The sequence below is a fragment of the Oryzias latipes genome, chromosome 22, assembly GCF_002234675.1.
Source record: "Oryzias latipes chromosome 22, ASM223467v1".
Taxonomy (NCBI): Eukaryota; Metazoa; Chordata; class Actinopteri; order Beloniformes; family Adrianichthyidae; genus Oryzias; species Oryzias latipes.
In genome coordinates this window covers 6,156,102-6,166,121 of record NC_019880.2, presented here as the reverse complement: position 1 = coordinate 6,166,121, position 10,020 = coordinate 6,156,102, and positions in this window count along the sequence as shown.

Here is a 10,020-nt window from a genome sequence, read left to right as displayed (position 1 = left end):
TCTGAAATGACGGATAAGATCAAAGCCAAGCTTCTCTCTATAGGCTTTATTTTAAGTAGCTTGTGTAGAGCTATATGGTACAAAGACAACCTATTGTCAGTGCCCTTACTCTCAAACAGTCTTTGCATGCCTTTAGACCATACCTTCAACATTTTTTATAAGTTTAATTAATTTATTTTGTCGGCTGAACGCAAGAAAAATAAAGGAATTGGCGAGGAAAAAGACATGTAAATGAACCATGGGGAAATGGGCTCAGAGAAATCAAAATCTAGTAAAAGAGAAGTGAAACTAAAGGAGAAAAAGCTCTTTGGTGTAATATGAGAAACAGGTGTTTGTCAGGACAGATAAAGAGGAAACAGCACAGCATGAATGATTTAAAAAAAAGGAAGAATGCAAAGATTTAAAAAACCACCTTATCCTGTCCCTAATTGCCCCTGAGACTGTGTGGTCATTGGTTTTGAATCCCTGTCACTGAAACTGGGACTTAATACAGAGTCAACGTCTGGTCACAACTGTAGGAGCTTTAATTAGAAGTAAACTAATAAAAAGAAATCAATAGATTTGCATAAAATAAAATAAAAAGCTGAAACTCAACCTGGGGGAAGAAAAAATGTTTCTTAATTACAGATTTGTGAATCGGAGCGTGATAAGTTTTTAATGAATGATTGAAAACCAATCATCAAGGGTAGAACATTAACATCGCAGCATGCCAGGTGACCTTCTCTGTTGAAGTGGGGGAAAAGCGGCATTTCATTGAAAAGTTTTAACCAGCCTCCCCTGTAGTTTTCAATTACACGGCCCCTCAAAGTCCTTTATTTATTTTCCCTAATCTCTCTAGTGCTAAAGTATGATTTTTGTTTTTTCTAAAATGCCATTTTCAATTTAATAGAAGTGTGGTAACGTTCACCTGTGTTTTGAATTAAAATGGGTTTTCTTATGGGCAGAGGTGCATGCAGGCATGGTTGAGCACCTTTTCATTCAAACTCTGTGTACCTTGAAGGTGAGCAGTGCAGTGACTGAACTCCATAAATTGAGCTGAAGTTTTTTTTTTGGTTGTTGTTAGGCCTGCACAATTAATTGCAAATTTATCGTAATCGGGATTTCAAGCTTGGCAATATCCATATCGCAAAAGTCTTGAACTATTTAATGAACTGAATAAATCCCTTTATCCTTGAGCCAATCAGATGGAGCCCTTCACGTCGTTGACCAATCGGATGGAACTTTTATGTTAGATGTTGCCGTCCTAGTTAGACGAGGGTCATTTGGACAATAATTTAAGGTATTTTGACTCTTATTTCAATTAAACTTTTGGAGTGAAATGGAAATGTTTTTGTTCTTTTTGCTATTTGTTAATTTATCGCAAGTTATATTGTCATCGTAATATTGATCACAAATATCCCATATCGCGAGTTTTCCTCATAACGTGCGGCCCTAGTTGTTGTTGAGACGAGGCTCAACATTTACCTTTGAAAAGTTGCACATGAATCATGAATACCATTAGTTCGGATGAGTCCTGCTTTAAGATGCAGATGATGGAAAGACAATTTCATGGCCACAATAAAAGACTTGGTGTAAACTAAGGATGTGTATCAAAACTCGTCAAGTTTGTTCTGCTACCAACATAGCAGAACCGTTCTAGTACAGTATAAAACGCGAATTTTAGTGCTTCTTTTTGGAAATGTCAGTCACTTGTATCCTATTCAATTTTGCTGTACATTTGACCTTACCTTACCTTTGCTGTATCATTTTACCTTTCCAGTGATTGTGGACAGGCTCTTACAAAAAGGGTGAGGCTATGAAAGTGGGCGGAGCTTCAGTCAAAATGCTGAAGATGAAGCGAGCAACAATTTTTTTTTTTAGGATTAGACCTAATGGATTAGAGTGACATGTGCAACAGCCTAAAAAACAACAACATTGTGTTGATAATAGGCGCAATTCGTGTTGACTTCTGCTTGTGTGAAAACGGAGATGCAGACTGTCAGAAAGAAGGAAATAAAGCATCTTAGGCACATTTTAGCGCTCTCCTTTACTCTGCTAAGCTGCTTCGTCACACTTCAGTGTTTTTGGTGAGTTTCTTATACATTTTTGAAGCAACGTTTCAAACACTGTTTTGGCACACGAACTGTTTCAAAATCACTGGTTTGGAACCGGCACTGGCTAAAATTCAAACCATAGTCCTAAACCACGTCCTAAAATCAGCGTATTCTTCTCGTGCAACCATGTTTTAATGCTTTTTTTCGAACAACAATCATCCACTTTAACACATTCCATAAAGACTGCTGATTTAGAGGCTGATGAGGACAGCCCAGGGATGTGTGGACGGGTCTCCACAACATGAAAAGATGCAGAAATGCCTACTAGCCATCCCCACATAAAAGAAGGATACTTTTCTGTGCCTGAAACACTTTTGGAAAAACTCAACATTCCCTTGGAAGAGATGCAGGGTTTCACATCAAAAGCCCCTACAATTTTTCTCCACTGCCGCACAGCTTGTGATCCGCTGTCCTGAAGTCTTTCTTGGGATGAGAAGAAGTATTGAGGAAAGACTAACCGATGTCTGGCATTGGGCTCACAGAGCCCGTTGGTAATCACAGCTGATTGTTTTGTATGTGTGGATGCACAAGTGTGTAATTATTGTCTAAAATTAGTACATGCATCTGTCAGTCTTCAGGCTGGTGCGGGTTGTCATTCATGGTTGGTTAGGCTCGGTTAGTTTGGCCTTCAGGACACATTCCGGCCACTTTAGCCTATGACTGATGGGCTGCCACCCTCTGCAGGTTTAAAGCACCTGAAAATCATATTTTACAGCAAATAAAGAATTTTTTGTTGATCCTTTTTTTTTTTCTGCACACAATACAGCAACAAAATAGAAAAATATCTTTTTTTTTTTTACAGGGTATTACTTTCCCGATTTGGGATATCTTGCAGATTTTAGCATCACAAAATACTTGATTTATACATTTTCAAGAAATGTAATACTTTTTTCAGAATCTAAAATTCCTCAGTGCACCATTATAATATCCCTCCTTGCAAATGAAGCTCTCAGACTTTCAGTAAACTCTCCCCAACTCAGAATGCAGACGTTTTGTTAACAATGCCCACAGCATGAGCCACTTAAGAGAAGTGGGAAAAACACAGAAAAAAACGGAAGACAAAATAAAACAGAGTTATAACACCTCATTTTCTAGGGGATTGACTGCAAACAAGTTTTAAACATGCCCACACCTCTGCACACCCCTGCTGGATCGCTTTGATGCTTTCCCAAGTAGAACTTGTGTTTCATGTCATTCAGTCAGACATGAGAGTGGCTGCCGCAAAGCAAATGTATTTAGAATTTGCAAAATGATTGTTTTCTTCGAATAAAAAAATGAAGAACAGGCTTCTTCTATCATAGAGCTCTGGCTCTTATAGGTTCAGAAGGCCATAGCAGTGTCATGAGTTTTTTGGGTTTTATTTTCACAGGATGAGATGAGATAAAAAAGGCTTTAGAGCTTCAAGTGGATTTGGGGATGGATACATGTAATCACAGTGTCAGGGTAGAGAGCAACACAAAATGATATTAATCCATAAATATTAATCCAAATCTAAATTATTTCATTTTTTTTGTTCTGTCCTTTATGAATGAACAATCTAGAGGTTCGGACCAACTCTTTTGAAAAGGGACAGAAGGTGGTGTTTTACTTTGTCTTTGAATAAAGACATTACAGTATGCTTTTAAACAGATCAAAGACATAAATAGCCCCAGGGAAACTTTATGTGTTTTTTTAGTATTTCCAACAGGAAGCAGACCTATGGCAGATCCAGAAAGGCTGTTGAAATTATAATTCCCTACTGGCGATTTAGGAAAGGCAGGTTGACCTGCTCCAATGAAAATCGGGGTTTTGGTGTTCTTGTGGCATTTTTCTGATGTTGGAGGACATACATTGAGAAAATTAAGATCAAAATTGCATTTCGGGGTAATTTTTCAATTCACATTGTTGTGAGTCAAGAGTAGACGCAAATAAATCGTTTTAAAAAAAAGAAGCTAATTTGTGACAAAAAACTAAACTGGGCGGGCCACATCAATGGGGAGGGTTACAGGTTGCTTCGTGCCAACAGTTCCGCCCACAACTCAGAGACAAATGTTTTAATGAACTCCTGCCACTCTTTATTCTTTTTTTCTCCTTGTTGTTCCACATTCAGCTTTGATCACTGAGGACTCCAGAATCAGGAGGGTTCGTTTTTCAAATGCCACCACGTGCTGTGGTGCAACATGTTGTCGTGGCGCCTCACTCACTGCCGACTCCTCCAGTTTCAATTAAAGGAACCATTTGAAGAATGAAGTGACCGAGGAAGACTTCAAACTTTTAAAACATTTTTCTCTGCCTCTCCCGTAATTCAATATGGCGCTAAATGTTTTAGCTGCCACAGAATTTAAGCCCAATGCTCGGGTCTTTAGAGACTTCAAACTTTTGTAGCCACATTTTATTGCAATATCCAAACTACAGCTGAAACCTAGTTTAGACAACTATTTATGATAAAGCCCTTTGGGTTTCCAAGTATTGCATGAAAGGTGATTCATACATGAATGTACTGACTAATGGATTTTAATGTCAAAATCTTTTGGCAAAAAGTATTCCGTTATATCTGGTGTTAAGACACTGTCTTCCATCCGAGGGACGACATGACACTGAATTGGCTTCATGCAGTAATAACACACTATATAATAATGTGAAACCTTAAGAGTAAAGTGAGATTACAACTGTAAGTAAAGAATTAGCCAGTCAGGCATAAGACAGTTGAACAGACATTCAAAACATAATCTTTACTCTTTTTTTTTTTTGCTGTGTCAGTTATTTGAAAAAGCTTTTTTACTTACAAGTGTTCTGCCCGCCTTGCAGACACCACAGAAAATTTAGGAGATTGTAAAAGCATGACTGGAAAAAATCACTGCTCATCAGATCTGTGAATCACACAAAGAGCCTGAAACTGAACATTTCCTCAAGCAGGCCACTTTGAGATATGACAGGATCTTATTTTTTCACTTAAATAAACAGTGAGTCATTTTAAAATGCAAAACTACAGACTGTCACACATCTTGTATAGTTTTACTGCAATAGATTCGAGGGGCAAAGCACATTTTACCTCCTATTCGAAGCATTTATGAGTCAGCACTGCGTTTGGCCAAATGCATCTGCCACAAAATATAGTTTTGCTTAGGATACATTTGTTTTTGTATGCTTTTTTTGTAAAAAAAAATATTTGGCAAAACAATTTGTCACATGAAATATGAGCCTGCCACATCCAAGGTGTATATTATGTGGAAAGATTAATATTCCCTGACAATTTCTGTGCCGCTGCCATAAAGTCAAGAATCAAAAGTCTTTTTGCCAACACAGAAATGATGCTCTAGTTTCATTTTTCCATCTCTTCCTTTGTTTGATCTGAGTGTCTCTGCTGAAACTGCAGCTTCTGTTAATGATTCTTAATCCCTGTGGAATACTGCTGAATTTCTTTGAAGCAATGGAGGAACGTTAGCTGCCATGGAACAAGACAGGTTTACAATCTGCTTTAATGAAAAAAAGATCTCACTTGACAAAGAAGATGTGTTTTTGTCTTGTTATCTAAAACACTTACAGTTTTACCCTTTAACACTAGCGATGGTGCTGGTAACACGTAGAAAACACCCGCTCTTTGACATGCCGTAAGTCCTCAACCGTTCACACGATCAACATGAATCAGCCGATTTTGACTTGGAGTAAAGTGGTTTTTCACATCTATGTAACACACTATTAAAGTAAAGGGTTGCATTTTGGCCACTTTTCTCTTGGAAACACGTTAAAGACCTACTCTGATGAAAACTGTGCTTTGGTGTTTTTAACATGTTCTCGTGGCATTTTTGACATCATAAAGCAGGGGTGTCAAACTTATTTTCATAGAGGGCCACATCAGCCTAGTGGCTGTCCTCAAAGGGCCAGATATAACTTCTACATGTAACTAAATGTAATGACAAATAAATGTAACTAGTTAATGTTAAATAACTCATTATTTATTTATTATAACATTTTAAAGTGACAATTACAGTATCATAGAAAATATGTTTGCTTGTTACTCTAGCATACATCCTTTTAAATTTTATTCTGTCAGGTTAGGTTATATGGACAGTGTTTAAGTCCTGATGTATAGTTGCCCAATTCAATATTTCAAGTCCAATTCCCCCTAAATATTAATAAATACACACCAATTTCTTTATTTTATTTCAAGAAATTAAAAACTTTTATGCTCTGGGGGCCACATATAACGACATGACGGGCCACATTTGGCCCGCGGGCCTTGAGTTTGACACGTGTCATAGAAGATATATATTTAGGAAAATTATGATTAAAATTGCATTTCTGAGTGTTACCCTTTTTTTAATCTTGAATTGGGAGCAGACAAAAAAACGTCAGTTCGAAAAATATGGTATTTGTTACGTAAAAAAAAAAAAAACTGGGTGGGCCACAAACTACCTGCTCTGGTTTATTCTGATGGATCCACTTTTAGATGACTAGATCCATGTATGTTATGGTTTTCCTCGTCTGAACTATCTGGCTCTAAACTGTACGTCTCAAAAGGTTAGGTGTTGCCCCGCATTTTATTGCACCGGTAATGTTAGGTTGGGGTTGTGAGGGGGTGTAAGCTAGTGGAAAACAGAGAGCTCTCAGTAACGGAGAGAGGAAGGGAGGGGAAGCTCCAAACCAACAGTTCCACCCATACCCCAAAGGTGAATTTCTAATGAACTACTGCTGCTGCAGAAACTATGTCCTTTAAAAGATGATTAAAAAAAAAGATTTTAACCAAAAAAGTGCATAATTCTAATTAAAATATGACTACTAACAATAGATCAAAAGATGATGAGAGCAGCTCTTTAACGGTTGAAGTTACTATAGTCAAAAGAATGTCAACACTGAAGCTAAAGCTCCAATGTAAAAGCTTTAAGAGGATGTGGTGATGCTGTTCTATGTGCTCTAAGATTTACTAAACAATTGAAGGAGGATCGTGAAAAACAGGGACTGCATGTGCAGGAGGAAAGGACACTGAGAAAAGGTAGGGCACAAAAGATCAAGCTGTGCCACTGAAACTGTTGGAACTCAGTGTCGACACAGCAGGAGGCTGGTGAGGGAAAAATCAGGTAAGGGAGTATCATGCTGTCACAAATCATATCGCCATCTCTCCACTGAGATTGAACTGCCAACCTTCTGCTGCACAGCTTTTACACACCCCGAGTTTTTCCCCTCCCCACAATGCAGCAAAGACATTTTTCCGACGCACGCTGTTGTCACCGGGACGGGACTGAGGTAGCAGTGTGAGATCACGAGGTCACGGCTGTGACTGGAAGTGGCAGAGGAGGATTAGCGGCCCAGTGGAGGGAGAGCGCGGCCACCCTGCAGTGGGGAACCAGCTGGTCAGCAGGCTGACTCCATCTGTCAGTCACCTGCTCGACCCGCTGGGAGGCAGAGCCATTCTCTCTGCCTCATACAGCTCCCAGAGATTATGTCATTCGGTTTGGTCGAGTCGCACTTCGTCTGTGGGAACGAACACCTGAGACTTGCTTGCCACTTTGGACAGGCCCGTGTGCATGCACTGACTGGAAATAATGGCTGGCTGTTATCAGGTTCTGGTTAACTCACGTCACATCTCTATTCTTTCCCTTAAAAAACAGGGTTTTTAGATAGATAGATAGATAGATAGATAGTCTTTATTGTCATTGCAACATTGTACAACGAGATTAAGGTGCAAAAATAGTCAAATAGTAAAAATAGTAAAAAATAAAATCACAATAAATAGTATAAAAACAATATAAAATACAGCAGACATAACCCACACACGCGTGAACATTCTGTCATGTTTCCATTTATGGCTTGTTCTTTACAGCGTTTAATGTAGTTATTGCTACGGGATAAAAACTTTCCTTGAATCTGTCAGTCCTTGTTTTGATTGATCTGAACCTTCTCCCTGATGGCAACAGTTCAAAGAGGGAGTGTCCAGGGTGTGAAATGTCCTTAAGAATGTCCTGGGCTTTTTTGAGGCAGCGCGAGTTGTGGAGTTCTTCCAGAGGGGGGAGAGGGCAGCCAGTGATCTTCTGTGCCGTGTTAATGACCCTCTGAAGAGCTTTCCTCTGAGCCACTGTGCATCTGCTGAACCACACACAAACACAGTACGTGAGGATGCTCTCAATAGAGCATCGATAAAAGGACACCAGCGGTCTCTGGGAGATGTTGTTCTTCCTGAGCACCCTTAGGAAGTGCAGTCTCTGCTGGGCCTTTTTTAGCAGCTCAGAGGTGTTTACTCCCCAGGTTAGATCCTCCTCTATGTGGACCCCCAAGAACCGGAAGTCTGGCACTCTCTCCACACAGACCCCGCTGATGAACAGTGGAGAAACAGCAGTTTTCTTCCTCCTGAAGTCAATAATGACCTCCTTGGTCTTTGTGGTATTGAGGAGCAGATTGTTCTCCCTACTCCACATCGTCAGCTGATCCACCTCGTCTCTATAAGCAGACTCATCTCCCCCCGAAATGAGTCCCACCACTGTCGTATCGTCTGCGAATTTGACAGTGGTGTTGCTGTGGTGAGCAGGAATGCAGTCATGGGTGTACAGGGTGTAGAGCAGGGGGCTTAGCACGCAGCCCTGTGGGGAGCCAGTGCTGAGTGTGAGGGCCTTGGATGTGTGTGGGCCCACTCTCACTCTCTGACTGCGATCAGTAAGAAAGCTCTTGATCCAAGAACAGGTGGAGTGTGGAAGTCCTAGTTCCATCAGTTTATTTACCAGTTTGTGAGGGAGAATGGTATTAAACGCCGAGCTGTAATCCACAAAGAGCATCCGCACATAGCTTCCCTGTTTCTCCAGGTGGGACAATGCAGTGTGGAGGGCTGTGACTATGGCGTCCTCTGTGGATCTCTTTGCCCTGTACGCAAACTGGTGTGGGTCCAGGGATGTTGGAAGTAGTGATGTCATGTGACTCCGTACCAGTTTTTCGAAGCACTTCATCACCACTGGGGTGAGTGCAACTGGCCGGTAGTCATTGAGACTGGTGATGTGTGTTTTCTTGGGCAGGGGGACTATAATGGAGGACTTCAGGCATGGTGGGACAGTAGACTGGGCAAGAGACTGGTTGAAAATCCTGGTAAGGACTCCAGCCAGCTGGTCCGCGCAGTCCTTCAGAACGCGTCCAGAGACACCATCGGGTCCAGCAGCTTTCCTGGGGTTGACGGTCCTTTTCTGCAAAGCTAATCACTGTCTGAAGACATTTTTGTTGCTGACTTATGACGTGATTGATAATGGAAGATTATACATTTATCACAGCAAGACTACTGTCTTTAATAAGCACAAAACGTAATGCAGATTGTATTTTTATAAGCGTCATTAACACACAATGGTAAACACAATTTTTATCAGAGTGGGTCTTTAAGTGAGCTAACCTCAGCTTTCACTACCCACTGGTTTAATTTGTAGGTTTTCTTAAATAGGTGATGTTGATTATTTTGCATTTATCTTTTTTTTTCCATCTCCAGTAGGACAATAGGTTTAAACAGTGAAAGTGAAACATTAGCTTTAAATTCAGCATGAGAACTTCTCTTACATGAGCTGGAACCTTATTACATAAAACAGGGGCTTGGTGGCTAAAGGCTCTACCTCTAACTGTGCTTTTACAAATTCAAGGAACCAGAAGCATATGGAGAGAAATTAGACTCAGTCGGCTTTGTGCGTGCGTAATTCTTGCTTTGTGCGTAAATTAGGATTTGTGCGTGATTTGTTACTCACATAATACGTTTTGTGTATAAGTTAAAAAATATATAAAATGAAAAAAATACAAAATGCAATTTATGTATGCACAAATTAAGATTACAACAGCTTGAAACTACTTACACACACACATCTTTAAAAAACATGCATGAACACGCACACACGAAGCCAAAGTTACGCACGGATCTACCATGAGACACGTCTCACAAATTCGTCCGTAAGCGCTGCATTTAAATACCAGTGGAATGCTCGGTCAT